This window comes from Atractosteus spatula, unplaced genomic scaffold (genome assembly GCF_055471065.1).
Source record: "Atractosteus spatula isolate fAtrSpa1 unplaced genomic scaffold, fAtrSpa1.hap1 Scaffold_10, whole genome shotgun sequence".
NCBI classification, from domain to species: Eukaryota; Metazoa; Chordata; class Actinopteri; order Semionotiformes; family Lepisosteidae; genus Atractosteus; species Atractosteus spatula.
The window spans coordinates 358,835-381,106 of record NW_028296653.1 but is presented as its reverse complement, the minus strand read 5'-3'; the positions used below and the strand labels follow the sequence as shown (position 1 = coordinate 381,106).

Here is a 22,272-nt window from a genome sequence, read left to right as displayed (position 1 = left end):
GCGTCCCCGTCCCTCCCGAGAGAGAGAGCTGCCCCTTGCCTCTGCCCGCAGGTGCCGGCGGTCCGCTTTCGCTTGCAGCTGGTTTGGCACAGCTGCTGCCGGTGGGAGGGGCCTAAGCTAAGGAGGCCGGGCGGCTGGCGCCCCCCGCGGCTGCGGTCGTTGTCGGGCCGTTGACAGAAGATCAAAGAGCAGGGCCCCCGCCTGGGACTGGCAGGAAGGCAGGCAGGCAGGCAAGAGAGAGGGGGAGCAGAGTCCGGCGGCAGGCCTCTGGCTGCAGGGAGGCCGGCAGCTGCGCGGGTCCCGGGCTCCAGAGGAGAGTCGGCCTGCGCCACTGTGCGCCAGCGGAACGCCCGCGCGTCGGTCCGCGCCTTTAGGGGCATCGCTTCTCGGCCTTTTGGCTAAGATCAAGGCTCAAGTGGCATGACCGCAGTTCCGAGATCTTAGTTCAGGGGGTCGGGCTAGTGACGAAGACGACGACCAAGAAGAGGAGGGCGAACCGAAGACAAAGAAACAGCCAATGGTGGAATCGCTCCAGGTGAAGCCTGGGGGGTGAAGCCAGGGCTGCCGAGAGGGAAGACCAAGAAGACAAAGAAACAGCCACTGGTGGAATCGCTCCAGGTGAACCCTGGGGGTGAAGCCAGGGCTGCCTTGAGGGTCCATCAGGCATCGGGCGGTGAGGAGCCTCCTTTGGGAGTGTTTTCCTTATTTTTTCGGCGTCAGGATGGACTATTTTTGGAGATCTACTCAGCCGGCCACTTTGAGCGGGCTGCCGAATACGATTAGGTTTAAGTTGAGGGAGGATTTGGATTTGGAGTTGCCTAGTAGGATTTCTTTCATCGAGTCAGTGTTGTTCAAGGGACTTGATCTTTCAGTTCGGGACTTACTTTGTGTTCAAGGATATACCGCATCTAAGTCGGTGGATGTTACTTTTGCGACGGAAACCCAGTATTTTTCGGTTTTGCGGCGTTGTAGAGAGAGGGAGAAGGTTGTTCCCCTCATACATTATGACATTGAAGGTCTCTGGGCTAAAGCCCGTCGGGTGATCACGGTTCACGTTTATAACCCCATTGTGAGGAATGATGATATGTTTTTGTTTCTGAGCCGCTATGTGGACGTTGTTTCCGACTGCACCAGGGTGGTGGACAGGTTGGAGGTGTGGACAGGTCGAAGGCAGTTTGCCGTGATTCTTCGGCCTGATTCCACCTCCTTGGATGGCTTCAAGCACCCTCCTGCGTCTTTTGCCCTTGCGTCTGATCGGGGCTACCTCTTTTACGTGGGCCAGCCTAAAACTTGCAGAAGATGTCTGGAGACTGGCCATACAGCAGACACATGCTCGCAGGTGAGATGCCGTAATTGCAATGAGCTTGGGCATCTAATGAAAGACTGCAAAAAAGGGGTTATGTGCACTTTCTGTGGTGATGAGGGCCATGTGTGGAAGAACTGTTACACCCGGACCTTTGACAGAGTCCAGGCAATGAAGACCAACTATTCGAACATAATCGTCAACGGGGAGGTGGAAGACGCTGTCGCAGAGGCAACCGGCACGGCAGATGAAGGGACTTCACTGCAGGAGCCTGGAGGATCCGAGGGCGTTAGTCCAGCCCCATCTGGAGGCGTGGGAGAGGATCTCCCGGTTGCTTCCGGGCCTGTAGCTGATGGACCTCGGGGCCAGGTGCAAGGTAAGAGGCCGGTTCCTACAGACCCCGCTGCAGACCAGTCTCCTGCTGAGGGCAGTGGGAGCGAGCAGCTGGGTTCTAGAAAGAAAAAAAAGGAGAAAAAGGGGAGAAAGGGAAGAGGGCACCAAGGAGGGTCAGGAGCAGGAGACAATCTTTCGACGGATGAGGATGAATCTAAGAGAGCTGGCACCGTTCTCGAGATGGAAACCGAGCAGGGAGGGCCTGATGGATCTGATGTTGACACTCCTACCGGCACCAGCTACCAGTTGTCAGAGTGCAGTGGAGGCTAGGTGATATCTCCAGGACTGCTGCCGGACTCCCTCTTCTCACCGTTGCAGAGTCCTGACGATTACGACTCGGACTTCTTAATGGACAAGCTGCAGAACGAGGTGCCTTTTGCAGGATCCCCGGTTGCTGACAACACCAACATGGACACATGACTGTCACCGTCTGCTCGGTGAATGTCAGGGGCTTGAGAAACCACGTTAAGAGATTGGCAATCTTTCAATCTTTACGCAGCCTCCGGTGTTCAGTTTTTTTCCTACAGGAAGTACATGTGCGGGACAGTGTGGACTCTAAAAATTTTTCAAATGACTGGCAGTGTGGTCAGTCAGTATGGGGAATTGGGAGTGCGCATTCTGCAGGGGTGGGTATCTTACCAAAAGACAACAGCCTTTGTGTGATGAATAGCTTTGTCGGGATACCGGGGAGGGTGTTGGTGCTAGATGCTGATAGGTATGATAAGAAATATAGGTTCATATGTATTTATGCTTCCTCGCAGAGATTAGAGAGGAAAGATTTCTTTGCCTCTCTCGAACCTTTGTGTATTACTAACCATTTTGTTTTTCTTTGTGGTGATTGTAATGTCGACTTGGACACTGACACTGATTTCAGTGCCGCCGCCTTGCGGGACCTGGTGAAGCACTTTAGTTTGGCAGATGGCTTCAGATCCCTTTTTCCCCCCAAGGTTTCTGGGGCAACATGGAGGAATAGCTGAGGGCGTGCGAGACATCTGGATTATGTATTTTTGAAGAGCTCTCTAGTCGTGGTAGATGCAGGTATTGTCCCCTCTTTCCTTACTGATCATGACATGCTTTGGGTAAAGGTAAATGATGGTAACCCCTCCTTCGGGCCTGGGTACTGGAAACTGAACGTGTCCATACTGGCAGATGCTGACTTTTGCTCTGCAGTGAGAGCCCTGATCCAAAGTTGGTTTGATCTGAAACCACTCTATCCGAGTCTGAGAGCATGGTGGGATGACCTCAAGGAAAAGATTAAGACCTTCACCATAGCTTATTGTAAACATAAATGCAGTCTGAGGAAGAGAGAGTACCGCAGATTGCAGCGTAATTTAGAAGAGTATTAAGTTCAGTTTAATAAGGGGAAGGATTTTGATGTAGCGGGTGCGGCTCTGGCAAGAGCCAGGCTGAAAGACTTTTACATTGAAGAAGCGAGGAAGTACCTGATCCACCTCCAAGAATGGTATAGAGAAGAGACGGAGACATGCTCTGCTTACTTCTTTAGCCAGGTGAAGTAGCAGCAGAAAAATAGGGCAATCTCCGAGTTATATGCGGCCGATGGAAAGCTGGTGAGATCACCCGAAGGTTTAATGGACACGGTTGAATCTTATTATACTTTGCTGTTTCAGAAACGTGAGACGAGGTCTGCACCTTCAGACTTCTGTAGTGGTCTTCCCAAGGTGCCAGAGACTGGAGATTTGTCCGTTCCAGTCTCTTTATTAGAAATGTAATTAGCACTTAAAGGTATGAAAAGCGGGAAAGTGCCAGGGATTGATGGATTGTCATAAGAATTTTATGTTACCTTTTGGGACCTATTAGGTCCAGCTTTGTTGGATGTTTATAATGAGGCCTTCTGTTTGGGCGAGCTGAGTGAGTCAATGAGGACGGGAGTGTTAGTGCTCCTGTTCAAGAAAGGGGACCCAGCCAATTTGGCAAATTGGAGACCCCTTACAATGCTTACGGTCGATTATAAGATACTAGCTAAATGCCTAGCTAATAGGGCGTAAAAGGTCCTAGCCGACATAGTAGGTCGGGAGCAGGCCTGTAGCATCCCCGGCCGCAGTTGTATGAAAAATTTGCAATTGGTTAGGGATGTAATAGCGTGGTCAGAAGATAGGGGACTCCCCCTGCTGGTCGTAGGGTTAGACCAAGAAAAAGCGTTCGACCGGGTTGACCACCACTTTTTATTTTCTGTGTTATCCAGCTTTGGTTTTGACCCTAGCTCATCTCCCTTATTCGGTTGTTATATTTCAAGGTACAGAGCAGAGCTTGTGTTAATGGGTACTTAGGGAAGGGTGTGAAGGAGGAAGCAGGGGTGCGGCAAGGCTGCCCCCTATCTCCTTTACTGTATGTCCTCTACATCGAGCCCCTTGCAGCCGCATTCAGAGGTGACCCAAAGATAGATGGGATTCTCATCCCCGGGAGTGGTGGTAGGCATTTGAAAGTCTTGTTATATGCCGATGATATCACCCTTTTTCTTAGTAGCACTTACAGTCTAGCTGCAGCCTTGGAGGTTGTCGAGTCTTTCTCCCAGGTTTCCGGGTCTAAGATAAATAAAGAGAAGTCCTCTGTTAAATTTTTCGGGGAATGGAGGGTGCAGGATAAAAATTCCTGTGGCTTGGTGGCATGTGATGGACCTTTGAAGATCCTAGGTGTCCTATTTGAAGCCGGGATGCCTGCCAGCACGAACTGGGTTAAGAGGCTGAGTTCGGTACGTCAGCAACTGGGCTTATGGAAACTGCGATGACTTTCCTTCCTAGGGAAAGTATTGGTGTTAAAAATAGACATTCTGCCTCGTTTATTGTACCTTGCTTTTGTTTAACCATTACCTGCAAGATTGAGAAGAGATTTTGTAAGGGAGGTTTTTTCCTTCGTGTGGGGAGGGAGATATGAATATATAAAGCGTCTTGACATGTATCGGGGTGTTGATGCGGGGGGGAGAGGGGTTCCTCATATTCCCCTCAAGCTCGACTGCTTATTTGTATCTCAACTTGTCTTAGCTATTTCTAGTCCCATAACACGTGACAGTCAGTATTTTGTGCGTTTTTGGTTTTCTTTTACGATGAGGCATTTGGTGACCTGGGATAATTCTGTACCACGGGGTGAAAATCTGCCTTGGCATTACAGACACGCAGTCCATTGGGTTAAGCTGCATCCTGAAGGTAAGGATGATGCCGTTGCAATTAGTCACAAGCAGCTGTATAGCACTGTCATTGAAAAAGGTTTCACTAGTCCTGCGGTGTGCGGAGTGAGTGCGGACGTCTGGCTGGGCATCCAGCCTAAGGGCCTGGAGAACCGGCTGGCTGACCTGAAGTGGCTGTGCGTCTGGGGAAGACTTCCTGTCTGGTCCGTGCTCCACAGTCATCGGTTGGCTCGATCCGCGGCGTGTCCTGTGGCAGATTGTGGGAAAGAAGAAACCATTCGACACACCTTTTGGGACTGTAAACTTGCTAAGTCTGTATGGGTTTTATGTTCATGTTTATTTGACAGAGTCACCTCGGGTTTTGTTCTGGATTGTAATACAGTGCTCCTGGGTTTTAAACGCAAAAATCTTAACACTGGTAATCTTTTCCTACTATGGTATATTATCACTATGTGTAAGTTCTGTTTATGGGAAACGAGGCAAGGACTGTGTAAGACTGGTGTGCAACCTACTGCTAAGGGTGTTTATGGAAGACTACTTGCCTCATTACGTCAAAAGATGTCGGGTGAGACACGTAGATGGGGTTTCCACGCCGCTAGAGAGAAATGGAAAGGTCTTGTTGATCTTTAACTTCTGTTTGACTTTCAGGTTTTTTGTTTTATGGGCTGCAATATGTTAAAAGAGAGTGTTTGGTTGAAACTTTGGTGAGGGTGGGAAGGTCCTATTTTGAATAAGGGGAGGAGTCATGCTAATGTTATGTATTGTATTTTGTACCCGATGAATTACGGGTTATTGATTGTGTTTTTTTAATGTATTTGGAAAGTGTTTGATTTTTGTCTTGTATTGATTTATATTTTGTAATAAAAAAAATTCTGTTCTTATCAGTTTAATATCTGATACGTCCCCCTTCGGGGGACCACATATTAAACGGATTTTTGGAACAGGGAGCTGGATCAGGAGCTTGCTCCGTCCTCTCCACGCATCGGCCCGGTATTGCAGCGCCTCCGGGAATGGTGCACTACCTTCTCTCAGCGGTGAAAAGACAGACGTAGCCAGCCAGCCAGCAAGCAAGCGAGGTGGACTGGAGCTCCTTCCTCTCCGGTCTCGTCTCTCGTCCATCTGTGTGTCTCTGTGTCTCTCTCTCCCTTTGCTCCCTTGCTCCCTCTGTGCACTTTCCCGCGTCTCGACTCTCTGGGCAAGCAGGCTGGCCCCCTTTTCGGCTCCCGTGCGTTTTCCCTCCAAAAAACTTAGTTTTTTCATCCTTTTTCCAGGGAGGCAGGCATGGCTTGTGTGTGTGTGTGTCCGTCCCCGTCCTTGCAGGCGGGCCCTTTGGACAGCCGGGCGTTTTCCCTCCAAAAAACTTAGTATATCCACCTTTTCTTTCTTTTTTTTCGGCAGGCAGGCATGTGTGCATGCGTAAGCGCACGTGTCCCTGTCCCTCCTGAGAGAGAGAGAGTTGCCCCTTGCCTCTGCCCGCAGGTGCTGGCGGTCCGCTTTCGCTTGCAGCTGGTTGGGCACAGCTGCTGCCAGTGGGAGGGGCCTAAGCTAAGGAGGCTGGGCGGCTGGCACCCCCCGCGGCTGCGGTCGTTGTGAAGGATGCGTTTTGTGTGCAGAGTTATGCATCTTTGAGATTTTTCAACGTGACTTTTGAATCTGCAACCATGTACTGGAGCGTACTTCGGGTGGCCAGAGAAAAAAAGGATGCCGGACAACTGGAGAACTTCGAAGTGGTGGGACTTTGGGCACAAGAGGACAGAGTGGTGACGGTGCACATGCATAACCCTTTTGTGTTGGAAACGGACATTTATGCTTTTCTGTGTTGGTATGTGGAAATTTTGAAAGATGGGTGGAGGGTGAGGGATGGTGTGAGGGTTTGGACAGGTCATTGGCAGTATAGAGTCCGGTTTCGGCCGGACAGTGCGTCGAAAGATGGCTTCAGGCATCCACCGGCAAATTTCTTTCTGGGATCCAACCAGGGATACTTGTTTTATGCAGGGCAACCGAAACTGTGTCGAAGATGTGGGGGGGAGGGCCACTTGTTGGCGAATTGTATTAAGGTGATTTGTCGGAGATGTGGGAAGGAGGGACACGAGGTAAGGGATTGCAAGGAGAGGCCAAGGTGCTCCTTGTGTAATGAAGTGGGACACCTGTTTAAAAATTGTTTTGAACGGCAACCAGAAAGGGTAATAGCTCTTCGCACTGGATTAGCAGAGCTTCAGGAAGATGAAGGGACGAGCGAGGAGGAGGAGGAAGGAGTGCAGGAAGGTGGGGATATGGAATTGGGTGGTGTAGAGGAGGAAGTTAGGAAGGCAGGGGGCGTGGGGGGGGGGTAAGAAAAAGAAAACGGTTAGGGGGAGGGCGAGGGAAGAGGGGGATGGGTCTAGAAAGGGCGAGGAAGGGGATATAGTAGGGAAGGACAGAGATAAGGGAGCTGGGTTACCAGTGGAGGGGGGGAGAGAGGAGTGAGGTTGAGAGAGATGTAGCTGTAGATAAGGGGGATGGGGCGCGGGTTAGTGGATTAGTGAGGGATAGGGTAGAGGACACTGAGGAATCTGGTGAAAGGGGAGATTTGGGAGAGGTGGAGGGGGGAGGAAATGGGGGTCAGCAGGATATGGAGATGAGTGATGGTGACAGTACAGCAGAAGAGGAAAGCGGGGGAGATGAGTTTGAAATAGTGGTGGGGAAAAAGAAAAAAAGGAAGCGGAAACAAAAGGACAAGCCTGGAGGGGAGTCGCTCTCACCTCCCAGGTCAATAACAAAAGTTATAGAAAGGGAGGAAGTGGGTGAGGGCGGAGGTACTACTATGGAGCCCCTAGCTGTAGGGGGCGAGAGTTGGGGCAATACAGAAGATAGGTTAGGGGAGTGGGGCGGAGGCCAGCTAGGCCCTATCTGGCCTACTAGCTCTCCGAGTAGTATAGGCAGTTACGAAGGCCCAACACATGATACGGCTAATATAGAGGAGTTTTTGAGTAGTGCGGATTTTATTTAATAGTGCAACAATGGTTTTTTTTTGCCTTTTCTGCAAATGTAAGAGGGTTGCAGGATAAGGTGAAAAGGACAGCGTTTTTTATATCCTTGAAGTCCGTGGGTTTTTCGGTTGCGTTCTTACAGGAGGTTCATTTAAAGGATAAGAGAGATATGGGGATTTTTTCTGGGGAATGGAAGGAGGGGGAAGCCAGATGGAGTGTGGGTGGGGTTCGTTCGTCGGGAGTGGGGATAGTGTTTAATGGGAGGGGGTGGGCGGTGGGCGATGCAATGTTTGTGGCCAGGCCGAGTGCTGTGTGTGGATGCGGAGTGGATGGGTGTGTGCCTGCGGTTAATCAACGTTTATGCCCCAGTGAACCTTAAGGAGAGGAAGGAATGTTTTGAAGCCATAACACCACTGCTTTATACGAATCGTGTGGTGTTGTTGGGTGGTGATTTTAATTGTGTTTGGATAAGGGACGTGAGGTGGATTTTACAGGACATTTTTGGGGGAGGGTAGTGAGGGACTTTGGCTTGAAAGACGCATATAAGTGTCTTTTCCCTAACCAGCAGGGATATACTTGGAGGAACTCGCGAGGTGTCAGGAGTCGATTAGACTACTGGTTTGTGTCCCAGGGGGTGCGGGTGGCGGACGTGGTTTTGCGCCCATCGTGGTTCTCTGATCACGATGGGGTGCTGTGTGAGCTGGAACTTGGGGTGCTGAGCTTCGGAAGAGATGTATGGAGAATGGATGTGACAGTCTTGCAGGATGAGAATTTTAGGATGCAGTTTCGGGCATGGTTCAGGGAATGGGTTGGGCTGCAGGGTTGTATTTCATCTTTGGTTGATTGGTGGGAATGTGTTAAGAAAAAGATTAGGGTGTTTGTTAGGGATTTTTGTAGAAGTGTTAGGAGGAAGGACATGAAAGAGGTGGAGGAAGCTGTGAGGAGGATCGAGATGTTGTATGCTAGGGAGAATGCAGGGCAAGCCATGGATCACGGTTTATTGATGGCCCTGAAAGTCCGTTTAAGATCCCTTTTTGAAGATAAAGCTCTGCGATTTTTGGTGCGTAGGTTTCAGAATTATATCGATCAGAATGAGACGTGTTCCGCCTTTTTCTTTCAGCAAGTAAGGGCGAGACAGAGGGGGACAGTGATCAGAGCATTGCGCACTAGGGAAGGCGGTGTTGTGCAAACGAACACAGAGATGGTGGAGTGCGCAACAGAATTTTATTCCAAATTGTTTGAGGAGAAAGTGGTTGACGAAGGACTGGGGAGCTATTTCTTGAGTTTTCTGGAAAACCGGTTGTCTAGCAGTGTGAAGGAGACCTTGGAGAAGCCCCTCACTCTAGAGGAATTGGAAAGTGCCCTAAAGTCTCTCAAAGACGGGAAAGTCCCAGGGGTGGATGGGCTCCCTAGGGAGTTCTAGGCCGCCTTTTGGGATCTGCTGGGGCCAGTGCTCCTTGCTGTCCTGAACGAGATCTACAGGGATGGCAAGTTGAGTAGGACTATGAGAGATGGTTTGATAGTGCTTCTGTTTAAAAAGGGGGATATGACGGATTTAAAGAATTGGAGACCGATCACTTTGTTGTCTACGGATTATAAGCTGGTTGCTAAGGTTCTCGTGAGCCGTTTGAAGACTGTGATGCCGGATTTGGTACATTCGGACCAAACCTGCGGAGTCCCGGGGCGATCAATTTTTTGGAATTTAGTCCTGGTCAGGGATGTGATTGCATGGGTGGAGGCTCAGAGAATTCCATTGTTGCTGGTGAATGTAGATCAGGAGAAGGCGTTTGATAGGGTTCATCACGGGTTTTTATTTAGGATTTTGGTACATTTAAGTTTTGGGGATTTTTTCTTGCGTTGGTTAAGGATTTTGTACACAGCGGTAGGTAGCAGGGTGGTAGTCAATGGGCATATGGGGGAGTGGTTTTTGCAGTCTTCTGGGGTGAGGCAAGGGTGTCCCCTGTCCCCTTTGTTGTATGTGTTATTTGTTCGCAGCTGCCTCTGGGTCTAAGCTTAATGTGCAGAAGTCGGTGGCGATGGGGTGTGGTGGGTGGAGTACAGTGTGGTCGGTGCCTGGCGGGTTACAGGAATCTGAGAACGGGGTAAAGATTTTAGGGGTAGTTTTTCCACAAAAAAGGGAACGAGCTGATTAATTGGAATTTGGTATTTGCACGAGTGAGGGTTAAGTTCGGGTTATGGAAGTCACGGCGGTTGTCTTTTTTGGGGAAAGTGACTGTTCTGAAAGCTGACGTATTGCCAGCTTTGATGTACTTGGCTTATGTATATCCAATGCCAAAGACATTTAGGAGACTGTTGACACGGATGGTTTTCGAGTTCATGTGGGGAGGGAAATATGAATATGTCAAGAGGGACATTATGTATATGGAGGTCAGTGAAGGTGGGAGGGGGGTCCCCAACTTGCTCCTCAAATTAGACTGTTTTTTTCAGGGTTGTGTAGGGTTCTTGGCGGGGGTGCTGGGGGGCGGTGCAAGTTTTGTGTGTCTGTGGTTTGAAGAGACAGTGTATGGGTGGACGAATGTGAGGCCGCATGCAGCGTCAGCTCCTACTCATTATAGGAGAGCAAGAGATTTGAGGAAAGAAGTGTTTTCTTTTGGGGACAGGGATGTCTGTCAGAGTCATAGGCAGCTATATACATTAGTGATGGAAACTCGAAAGGTTAATCCAGTAGTATTAGGTATACAGCAGGAGGTGTGGGCCCGTGTTCAACCTAAGGGTTTAGACCATGGACTGATGGATTTGAATTGGAGAATCGTCCATGACAGGTTGCCAGTACGGCAGGTGCTCTATAGACATAAGCTGTCTAAGATTAGAACTTGTCCAAGGGAAGGGTGTTCTGCAGAGGAAACAGTGAGACACACTTTTTGGGAATGTGATTTTGTTCAGGGAATATGGGGGGAATGTCAAAATGTATTGTTACAATTGTGTCCTCTTTTTGTTTTGTCATTTGATGTCGTACGATGGGGCTTTGTGTTTACCAACGTTTCATCGACAACGGGATTTCTGGGTTGGCTGCTTGTCAGTTTAGTTAAACAGGTGGTTTGGGACTTACGTGAAGACAGTTAAACGGAATGTCAAGTGGTCGGTGGGGCGGGCAGTAGGGAGGGTAAAGGGGTTGGTGCGAGGGAGGGTTTTGAGGGATGTACAGAAGTACGGCTATTTCGCTGCAAGAGAGAAATGGAAAAGCCTTTTTGAATTCTGATAGGTGAATCTTTGTTTCTGTATAGTGCTGTACTGTTGATGTGTTGATTTGCTGTGTGTGAAATAAATTTTGATAAAAAAAAAATTTCTTCTTGGCCTTTTGGCCAAGATCTGAAGGCGCGTGGCCTGACCGTGGCTTGGGCTCTGAGCCAAAAGAGGGAAGAGGTGGACGGCGCGGCTTTTTCAAGCGACTGCGATTTTTTTCTTCGTGGCGGAAAGGATTCCGTCCACTACGCAGAATGGAGAGGACTTCAAGCAAGACCGCAAGACCAAGGCATACCGTACGATTCGTGTTGCGAGAGGAGGCTTCAGACAAGGATTTCGCTAAGAGAGACGCTTTCGAGGATGTCGTCCTTTTCAAGCACCTGTCTTTGCAGCCTGAAGACATCTATTGCCTCCAAGACTTTCCAGGTAAAAAGATTTTTGATCTGTCACTTTATTCCGCGGAACAGTGCACGAAAGTATGGTCCATATTGGCTGCTCGCAGGCAAGAGGAACCCTTTGTCCATTTTTATCTTGAGCCTTTGTTTGCACGTGAGTCGAGACCCATATGGGTCCATATGCACAATCCATTTACCCCGGAAGCAGACATTGTTAACTTTCTCAAAAGATTTGTTGACGTACAAGATACAGGAGTAAAAGTGATAGACAGGAAGAGAGTCTGGAATGGTAAAAGAAAGTTTCTAGTGCGCTTCAGAGCAGACCCCAGTGCAGAGGATGGGCTCTTGCACCCCCCTGCATCCTTTCCAATCGGAGCCAATACAGGTTACCTGTACTACCCAGATCAGCCATTTGCGTGTAGACGGTGTAGGCAGAGAGGCCACTACGCTGCTGACTGCGAAGCGGAGTTTTGCCGAAGATGCGACACTGTGGGACACAGCACCTTGATGTGTAGAGCCGAGCCAAAGTGTAATCTGTGTGGGGTCTCTGGGCACATCTACAGGGCATGCCCGATAAGAGCAAGGAGTTTCGCAGCCATGACGGGTGGCACATCGGCAGCACGCACAACCGTAGCTCATCTTGCAGAAGATATGGCAGCCGCGCCAATAGAAAGACCGACACCGGTGTCACTGGTCCCGGACACTGTCGAGGAGGAGATGGAACCTGAGGGGGAGGAACAAGGGCATAAGAAGACGGACCACAGACAGACGACAACAGCAGAAGATCGCCATGGCCAAGAAGAAACGGAGGTCCCGGTGGGCGCAGTGGAGGAAGAGGGGGTTAGCAGAGAGCGTTAGCAGAGGAATCAAGCCTGTCCTCTCCGGAGAAAGAAGGGTTAAACTGGGGAGACAGAGTGGAAGAAGCGGAGGCCATGGACACCACCCTTGCCAAGAAAGGTGGGAAAAGAAAGGCTGAAAACCAAACACCCTCCTTGGTGAAGAAACTGGGTAAAGACCCTCTGGAATTCTTTGAGTCGATGGCCACAGATTCGCTGTCCCAGTCTGAATTTCAACCACTAGGATCGGGGGGCGAGGTAAGTGGTGTGGGAGACCCCCCCCTTACGGCGAAACTGGGAATGTCCCTGGGCTCTGTCATTCCAGAAACAGAGATGACCCCGATCAAGAAACAAGGGAATACTGCATGAAAAGACAGATAGCGGAAAGGAAAGAAGGAAGAATATTGCAAGAGAGTTTGAACTGCCTATATGAGAAAAGCAACAAAGGTTTACCTGTCGACTTAGAAGAGATCAATACGCAAAAAAGGAAATTGAGGGGCTACTACGAGAAAAGGGCTCGCAAATATCCGTTTAAATTACAGTACTCGGAAACCTGTTCGACATTTCAGCTTAATTGTTTGCGGAAAAGGCAGAGAAGGGTGATGGAGGGGATACAGAGCTGTTCGGGACAAGTTGTGTCTGACAGAGATGGAATGCTAGAAGCGGCACTTGAGTTTTACCAAGAACTTTTTACAGATCAGGAAATAAAAGAGGAAGCAGTACAAAGAGTGTTGGGAAAGGTGTCACAAACAGTGACAGAGAAGGAGAGGCTGAGCATATAAGAACCCTTCAGTCTAAAGGAATTAAACGAGGTCAAGAGTGACATGAAAAAGGGTAAGGTGCCTGGAGTTGACAGCATACCTGCTGAGTTTTATTTTACGTTTTGGGATGAACTGAGTGATGTGCTGCTTCAGGTTATGAATGAAGTTTTTAAAAAGGGGCATATGTAAACCTCTATGAGGACAGGGGTCTTAACATTGCTGTTTAAAAAGGGAAGGGTTACCGACTTAAGGAACTGGAGACCGTTGACACTTTTGTGCACGGACTACAAGCTTTTTGCCAAAATGCTTGTGAATAGACTGAAAAGGGTATTACCATCAGTTATTGGCATAGAGCAAACTTGTGGGGTCCAGAGTCGTAAAATTAGTTGGACCTTACAGCTAATAAGAGATTTAATAGCTTGGACAGGACAAAGACAGCTGTCTCTTATGTTAGTAAATTTGGACCTCGAAAAGGCTTTTGACAGGGTCTCTCACTCTTTCCTGTGGAAGGTGATGGAGCGGATGGGGTTTGGCCCAACCTTTATTGGATGGATTCAGACCTTGAACACAGAAGTGGGAAGTAAAATCTTAATAAACGGGTATATTGGAGATATGGTTTGGCAGAACTCAGGGGTAAGGCAGGGATGCCCTCTTTCTCCTTTGCTTTTTGTTATTTACATTGAAGCCTATGCCCGTTTAGTGTGTCTAGACCCGAAAGCAGATGGGATATTGATACCTGGGGTAGGTGGACAAAGGGCTAAGATAGCCCTATATGCTGATGACTTAACTTTGTTCATGTCCTCGGACACCGACCTGCAGAGGGCGCTGGAACTTTTTGAGCTTTTTGCTGCGGCATCTGGCGCTAGGCTGAATAAAGAGAAGAGCAAAATCAATTTTTTTGGAAAATGGAGAGACAGGCAAGATAGAGTGGGTGGTCTTCAAGTCTGCAGGGATCCTATGCGGATACTGGGAGTCTATTTTAAGGAAGGAGATGTGGCTAACTATAACTGGCTAGAGAAATTGGAAAAGGTGAGAGTACGACTAGGCCAGTGGTCAAATAAAAGTCTAACCCATATAGGCAAAGTACTCGTAATTAAGATTGAAGTTTTGTCAGTATTAAGTTATCTGGCAGCAGTATATCCGATACCCCTGAGACTGAACAGATATTTAATAAGAGAGACTTTTTGGTTCATATGGGGAAAAAATATGAATATATAAGGAGAACTGATATGTTTAGGCCTATTGGGAAAGGGGGAAGGGGGGTTCCATACTTGCCTATGAAGATTATATGTGTATTTGTGGCTTCTTTGTGTGCTGCTCTTAAAACACCATTTATACATACATCGCAATACTTTGTGAGGTTTTGGCTAGCAGGGAAACTAAGAGGGATGCTTAAATGGGACAATAAGACCCCCCACGGTGAAGACTAACCTTGGCACTACCGGCACGCCACGGTGTGGATCAAACGACACGCAAACGGGGTAGAGGCCGCATTGCAGCTCAACCACAGAGTATTGTATGAAGAAACTACAACAAAGGACAGAATGGAGTTGATCGGTGGGCTGCCAAATGAAGTATGGGGACAAATACAACCCAAAGAATTGAGCCACGAATTGATGGACCTGAACTGGCTCATAGCCTGGCAGCGGCTCCCGGTACGAGACGTTTTATATAGACACAAACTGTCCTTGCAGAGAACATGCCCCAGAGCACAATGTAAACAGGAGACCATAAACCACGTATTTTGGGAATGTGAGTATGCAAGAAAGATATGGGAACTGGTGGGAATCATGCAAACAGACTCTCGCAACGGTCACCAGGCGATACTGCTGGATCTGGTGGAGTCTGGAGGAACGCCAGTGTGCCTAGCTCCAAGAAGAGCTAGAGGCACTGTACGAGCAGCTGAACCAGGGGGGTGCATTTAATGGCGAAAAGATCGCAAACGTCAGAAGCCTGCTTAGAGAAAAGTGGCTGCAGAGAGCAAAGAACTTCCTTCTCAGGCTGCGGGGAGTTTGGAGGGAGGGAGAAGAACAATGCTCACCTCAATTCTTCAGCGCCGTGAGAAGGCGGCAGGAACGCTGCTGCTTCGAAAGAATATGGCGCGAAGATGGGACTGCAGCCACAGACTTACCCGGGATGCTGGAGTGTGCCACAGGGTTCTACACAGCCTTGTTTCAGGAGAAGGAGATTGATGCCAGCATCAAGGAGAGGCTCCTGGAGGGTGCGGAGAAGGCGGTGGACGACCCCGCCGCGCTAGTCGGGCTGGTGACAGGGGCGGAAATAAAAACAGCAATGCTCGGTTTGAAGAAGGGCACCGTCCCCGGCGTCGATGGCCTACCAGCGGAATTCTACTGCACCTTCTGGGACCAACTGGAGCCTTTTCTGGTGCAGGTCTTCAACGAGGCCCTGGACAGCGATGAACTGGGCCTCTCCATGAAGACCGGTGTCGTTTCCCTGATCTACAAAGGAGGAGACAAGGCGGACCTGGGAAACTGGAGGCCGATCCAGCTCCTGTGCACCGACTATAAGATCTTGGCCAGGGTGCTGGACGGCCGCCTGAGAACGGTGGCGTGGCAGGCCGGAAGATCAGCTGGACCCTTCAGCTGATCTGGGACACCATCGCCTGGGTGGAGGACAGATGCTGGTGAGCCTGGACCAAGCGAAGGCGTTCGACCGGGTCCATCACGGGATCCTGTGGGCACTCCTGAGGAGGAAGGGTCTGCCTGACGACTTCGTCAGGTGGATCGAAGCACTATATAACGGTGCTACGTCCCGGGTAAGCGTCAACGGAGCAGTAGGGAGGAGGATTTCGGTAAGGTGTGGTGTGCGACAGGGCTGTCCACTCTCGCCCCTGCTGTACGTCATCTTCCTCGAGTTGCTACTGGACCACTTGCGGAAAGACCCTGGAGTGGTGGGAATCAAAGTGCCAGGTGGAGGTGGGCAGGAAGCTAAAATCGCGGCCTACGCGGACGACGTGACACTCTTCCTAAGCTCTGACAGAAGCTTGGGGAGGGTGTTGGATATCGTGGAGGCCTACTCCAGAGGCACCGGCGCCCAACTGAACTGCGCCAAGAGCCTGGTGAAGCTGTTTGGAACCTGGCCGTACACACCAGAGATCGTCGGGGGACTGACGGAGACAACGGACCCGGTGAAAATCCTGGGGGTCCTGTTTCACACCTCAGACCCTACAGGATTGAACTGGGAGGCCAGGTTCCGGAAGATCAAGCAGAAGCTGGGCCTTTGGCAGCGACGATCCCTGATGTGGATAGGGAAGGCACTGGTGCTGAAGGTGGAAATCCTGCCCTTGCTGCTCCACCTGGCGGTAGTGTACCCCCTACCTGTGAGAAAGAGAAGAGAGCTGGTAAGGACAATCTTCGCCTTCGTCTGGGGGCACTCATACGAGCGCATCCGCCGGACGGACATGTACAGACCCATCGAGGAAGGAGGCAGAGGGATCCTGAACTTCCCAGTGAAGCTGGACTGTGTCTTCGTCGCCAACCTGTGCATCATCCTGCACAGTAACCCGCTTCACCTGTGCGGCCGGTTCGTGAGCCTCTGGCTGGCTGCGAGTATGAGACACCTGGCCGTCTGGACGAACGTGACCCCGAAGGCTGAGCGACTCCCACTGCACTACCGCCACGCAGTGCAGTGGCTGTGGACGCACTAAGAGGTACGGGACAGAACAATAGCGCTGAGCCACAGACTGATGTACCAAACAATCATGGCAACGGACAGGCCAGCGCTCCTGGGTGTGTCCAGAGACATCTGGCAGCAGGCCCAACCAAAGGGACTGGATAACAGAATGAAGGACTTGAACTGGCTCGGCGTGTGGGGTCGAATGGCAGTCAGGGCTGTCATGCACTCGCACGGACTGTCAAAACAGAGCCAGTGCCCAAGGCAAGGCTGCACAGGGGAAGAAACTGTCAACTACGTCTTTTGGGAGTGTGGGTTCGTGCAGAGGGTGTGGAGGTCCAGTCAACACCTATACGCGCAGGTGGGCCTGGGGTCCCTCCTGTCCCTGAATCTGGTGATGAAGGGCGTGCCCGGTTCCCGGAAGTGGAACGCAGGCTTCATCCTGTGGCTCTTGATCAGCCTGACTAAGCTCCACCTGTGGGATGCGAGGACAGAGCTGGTCAAGCACGGAGTGGAGAGATCAGTCCCAGGCATCCTGAGACGAGTTAAGAGGGACGTCTCACGAAGAATTCAGTGGGACGTCGTCCGATGGGGATTTGCGGTGGCAAGAGAGAGATGGAAGGACTTAATCACGTGGGTATAAAGGTGGCGGGTAGGACAAATTTTTAACTTGTGTTATTTTGTACTGTTTTCTAATAAAAACGTAAAAAAATTCTTATCAGTTTAATATCCGATACGTCCCCCATCGGGGGACCACATATTAAACGGATTTTTGGAACAGGGAGCTGGATCAGGAGCTTGCTCAGTCCTCTCCACGCATCGGCCCGGTATTGCAGCGCCTCCGGGAACAGTGCACTACCTTCTCAGCGGTAAAAAGACAGACGTAGCTGGCAAACAAGCAAGCAAGCGAGGTGGACTGGAGCGGAGCTCCTTCTTCTCCGGTCTCGTCTCTCGTCCATCTGTGTGTCTCTGTGTCTCTCTCCCCCTCCCCGTCTCCGTCTCCGTTCCTGTCCTAACTCGACTCTCTCGGCAAGCAGCCCGGCCCCCTTTTCGGCTCCCGTGCGTTTTCCCTCCAAAAAACTTAGTATATACACACCTTTTCTTTCTTTTTTTTTCGGCAGGCAGGCATGTGTGTGTGCGTGTATCCCCGTCCCTCCCGAGAGAGAGAGCTGCCCCTTGCCTCTGCCCGCAGGTGCTGGCGGTCCGCTTTCGCTTGCAGCTGGTTCGGCACAGCTGCTGCCGGTGGGAGGGGCCTAAGCTAAGGAGGCTGGGCGGCTGGCGCCCCCCGCGGCTGCGGTCGTTGTCGGGCCATTGACAGAAGATCAAAGAGCAAGGCCCCAGCCCAGGACTGGCAGGAAGGCAGGCAGGCAGGCAAGAGAGAGGGGGAGCAGAGTCCGGCGGTAGGCCTCTGGCTGCAGGGAGGCCAGCAGCTGCCCGGGTTCCGGGCTCCAGAGGAGTTGGCCTACGCCACTGTGCGCCAGCGGAACGCCCGCGCGTCGGTCCGCGCCTTTAGGGGCATCGCTTCTTGGCCTTTTGGCTCAGATCCGATAGTACGTGGCCTGACCGCGGCTAGAGGACTGAGTCAGGGGAAGAGAAGACGATGGCAGGAAGGATTGTTTGCGGAGGAGCCACTGCGGATACTGGATTGCTGAAGGAGGAGGAGCCAACGGAATCAGCAGGGGATAATCGATTACGATGACTGCAGCGGTGGGTGAGCGACCCTTTTTTATGGCAGCGGGGGATCCTCTGTCCCGAGATGGGCAGATGAAAGACACTGTGCGGTTTGTATTGATGAATTTGGATGTCGGGAAACGCTTTTTAGTGCGGGACACTTTTGAGAAGGAAATTTTGTACAAGATTTTTGGAATTAAAGCTGAAGACACGGTGTGCTTGCAGGATTTTCCAGCAAAAGGAATTTTGAATTTGACTTTGGCTTCGCCGGCGATCTGTAGAAGGGTGTGGGACAAGGCGATAGCGTTGAAGGATGAAGAACCATTGAGTTTTTTTTGTTGGAACCCTTGTTTGTGAGGGAAGTACGGCCTGTGTATGTTCTAATGTATAATCCCTTTGTTCCAGAGGCAGAGATCGTATGTTTTTTAAAACAGTTTGTGGACGTCATGAGTGAAGGGAGGAAGATGCTAGACTCTGAGAGGTACTGGAATGGGAAGCGACAATTTCTGGTTTGCTTTCGGGCCAAGGCCTCGGAGGCTGGGGGTGCTGTACACCCGCCAGCTACTATTTCGATAGGCCCCAATAGGGGCTTTTTGCATTATTCCGGGATGCCAGCTGGGTGCTGGATCTGCGGCGAATTTGGCCATGTTGCCTCCAAGTGTGGAGCGGTGGTGTGCCGGCGCTGCGGAGAATTGGGACATGTGGTTGGAGGCTGTCCTAAAAGGGCCGCATGTAACTTGTGTGGGGATGCAGGACATTTGTATCGGACTTGCTCACAGAGGGCTCGCACGTATGCCGAAGCAACGGCGGAGCAGAGAGGCCCAGACCAGGGTCCGGAGCCTACTGCCGGCGCCGACCGGAAGGTGGTTGCGGAGCTTGACCCTTCCAGAGGTGACTCTGAGGAGGTTGTTTCGTTGTCGGATGGCCAGGACGAGAGTGCCATGGAAGAGGAAGAACCATCTACATCTGGTGGAGCGCATGAACGGAAGAGACAGGGTGTGGAGCAGGAGGACTTGTTGCCCCCGAGTAGGGTTTTGGGACTTTTGAAGGAAGGCTGCCGTGAGATCGGAGAGGGTTTGGCACGGTCACCGGCACAATATTCGATTGCCTCTGGTCAAAGCACGGTTTCGGACGTTTCAGTTGGGGCACAGACAGCAAAAACATTTGTGATGGTGAAAGGTTTAGCGGAGGGTTCGAACTGGGCAGAAATAGTGTCTCATGAAGAGAGGAGAGAGGCTCGAGTTTTGGCTGCAAAGAGGAAGGGGAAGGGGAAATCTGTGAGGGAAATGGAACAGCGGAAGGTTAAGGAGGGTAGGACAATCATGGGTGACCCTAATCCCTTTGAGGCGTTGGAGGTTGAGGAGTTGGAGGTAGGAAGTGATGCGGATGTTTCTCGTGGCGAGGGCGGTACTCAGATGGAGATTGGAAAGGCCATTGAATGTGCACAGGGTGTTGAGGAGAGTAGGGAGTTGGAGGGGGAGAGAGTAGGACAGAGGACAGTGGAGAGCGATAACTTCTCCGCCGTAGAAACAGTGGAGGAATCTGTAGTGGCGACTGAGATGGGGATGACGGAGGGGAGTGTGGAGCAGGATGGGGTTGTTGTGCCAGTGGTTGAGAGAGCAGAAGAGCCTGGTTCCGGTTTGGGTACAGATGCAGCCATTCAAAATGCGCGGGCGATACCGCATTATTTTCCGGTATGCTGTACGCAGTCTACCGCAAGCTACCGGTAAATACCGCGAGTTACCGGTAAATACCGCTAGCAAAATAATAGTATCCGGAATTTCCGCAAGGTGGAGCTAATAAAGCTCAACCTCTCATGTTTGAGCTGTAGCCATCAAAGTCTTTAACGAAGATATTAATAATAGTATTAATAATAAATGACCTTGGACAAGCTGTAAACTCAAAGTATTGCCCTGGTCCACATTCTTTTTTTCATTGACCGTCTTTGTAAAAGTAACGCCACAGCATTTCGCAATCACGCATTTTTTTCCAATCATGCAAAGTACAGTGATTCACCATGCCTTTCACATGCTCATAAAAGAGATTGATTTAGGGACATAAACATATTACCGTATGCAAACTGTACTGTATACAGTATGTATATGTATATTTAATGTCTTAACTGTGCCCGTTTAAGTATTGAATATTCATATCTAATTTTACCACTGAAGGGAAATCTTAGTAGCTGAGCATAAAAACAATAGGAGCATACTGCAACGCGTGTGAAGGCCATAAACGATATTAATTTTGGAACATAAACATACAGTATATGGCTGGTCTCGGTACTTTAAAGAAAACATACACGAAACATGGTTTCATTATGACCAGAATCTTGAGATATTTTTAACTTGATTTACAGTATTTGAGAGGTATGTCTTAACACCGATACTACAGTGCTTAAGTACTACTCACGTATATGTTTCTAGGTTTATATTATGCATTTCATACGGTCAAATTACTTTTGAGCAACTAATAAGAAGCGCGAAACGGTATGCGTTTTACTTTCGTTTCGTGCTGGGACCCGTGGATTGATTAGAGATATCAAGTACATACAAGTCATTTTTTAAATGTTGTAGTTCGTCTTGAAAAAATGTTACGAGTACATCATCTATCAACAATTACACAGGTTCTGTTTCCATATTGCGGATTTTGGTTACGTAATATTATTTTCTAGATTTCACGTTGTGAATATATGATTTGGGCAAACAGAGCCGCAAAGAAGTACATTATGGGTTGTTGTTTTTTTTTGCAGTTTTATCTAGAACAAGCGATGCTTAAACCTTTGTCTGATTCTTGTGAAACTATCCACACGACAGTTACAGTACCTAGGAGTTGACTTCAGTGATGTCACTGATGGGATGTTTCTAAAAATCCATCCTCTGTAAAACGTCTTCTCTAGTTGTCCTGCATATGTATTCGCTAATGAAGCTGTGTGTTCTGAGCCTGGATCTCTACATTTCTGTATGAACCACCTTAGAGGGCTAAAGACAGCTTGTGTTTAAATTGAGTGTAAGGCAATTTATGCTTCTAAAGTCATGGTCAGCATTTTTGTACTGTGCTGTAAACTTGTTCTGTGCCTAGTCACATTATTTTATAGCGTTTTCATAGCGTTATCAAATCTGGTGGCGCTGTGTTAGTTTCCTGACTCCCATGTCACATGGTCTGTGATTGTAACCTGTACTACCGGTTTAATTCGTCACAGCCAGCACTCCGGTTGTAAAGTAGAAGCAGGCGAGATTTCCAGCGAAAAACACCTCCCCCTTCTTCAGGTGTGAGGGTCTTCTGCTCAGAATGAAACGCTAAAATGTAATGTAGGCTCTGAATGGGTTCTGACTTGCTTTAACAAAATATGTTTACAAATCCTTTCACCTGGCATTTTCGTAGTTAGAAATTATGGAACGCTCTGTTAAAAGCAAAAGAGTTTTTATGTCCGTTGCAGTTCTTTTGCAACATGAATATAATTATATCGTTATTAATTTCTTGAGATACGCGATTCCATATTATATTCCCTTTTAATCAAATTCTAAAAGTATGCTTGTTGACTCCGGTATCGCGTTAGTTAAAGACTTCGATGCTTAAAATGTTTAGGAGAAATGGAATACTGGTGTGTATGTTTTCTTTAAAGTACCGAGACCAGCCATATACTGTATGTTTAAGTTCCAAAATTAATATCGTTTATGGACTTCACACGCGTTGCAGTATGCTCCTATTCTTTTTATGCTCAGGCACTAAGTAAAAGGAGATGCTTCATATTGCTTGACTAATTTTAAAAACTAAGTTAGAAATGCAGACGCTCCCTCGGTGCGCTGCTCTGGTGCGCCGGCTCTTACACAGTGCCTGTCTGCCGTAAGCGTTACAATATACATACCCAACACTGCTTGTACCCATCTGTCATGCAAATAAAACACCTTGAATTGAATTGAATTGAGGGGAGAGGGGGGAATACTAAAGGCAATACTGGCTCA

General features: G+C 49.5%; 2 non-coding genes across 2 annotated transcripts; both read left to right on the top strand.

The window, feature by feature from the left end:
* The first annotated feature begins 5,680 nt into the window (after positions 1-5,680).
* Positions 5,681-5,862, top strand: LOC148810248 (U2 spliceosomal RNA). The gene has a single exon (XR_016086813.1). It is a non-coding gene; the product is annotated as a U2 spliceosomal RNA (small nuclear RNA).
* An 11,449-nt stretch (positions 5,863-17,311) lies between these two features.
* Positions 17,312-17,497, top strand: LOC148810247 (U2 spliceosomal RNA). Its single transcript, XR_016086809.1, has one exon. It is a non-coding gene; the product is annotated as a U2 spliceosomal RNA (small nuclear RNA).
* The last annotated feature ends 4,775 nt before the right edge of the window (positions 17,498-22,272 follow it).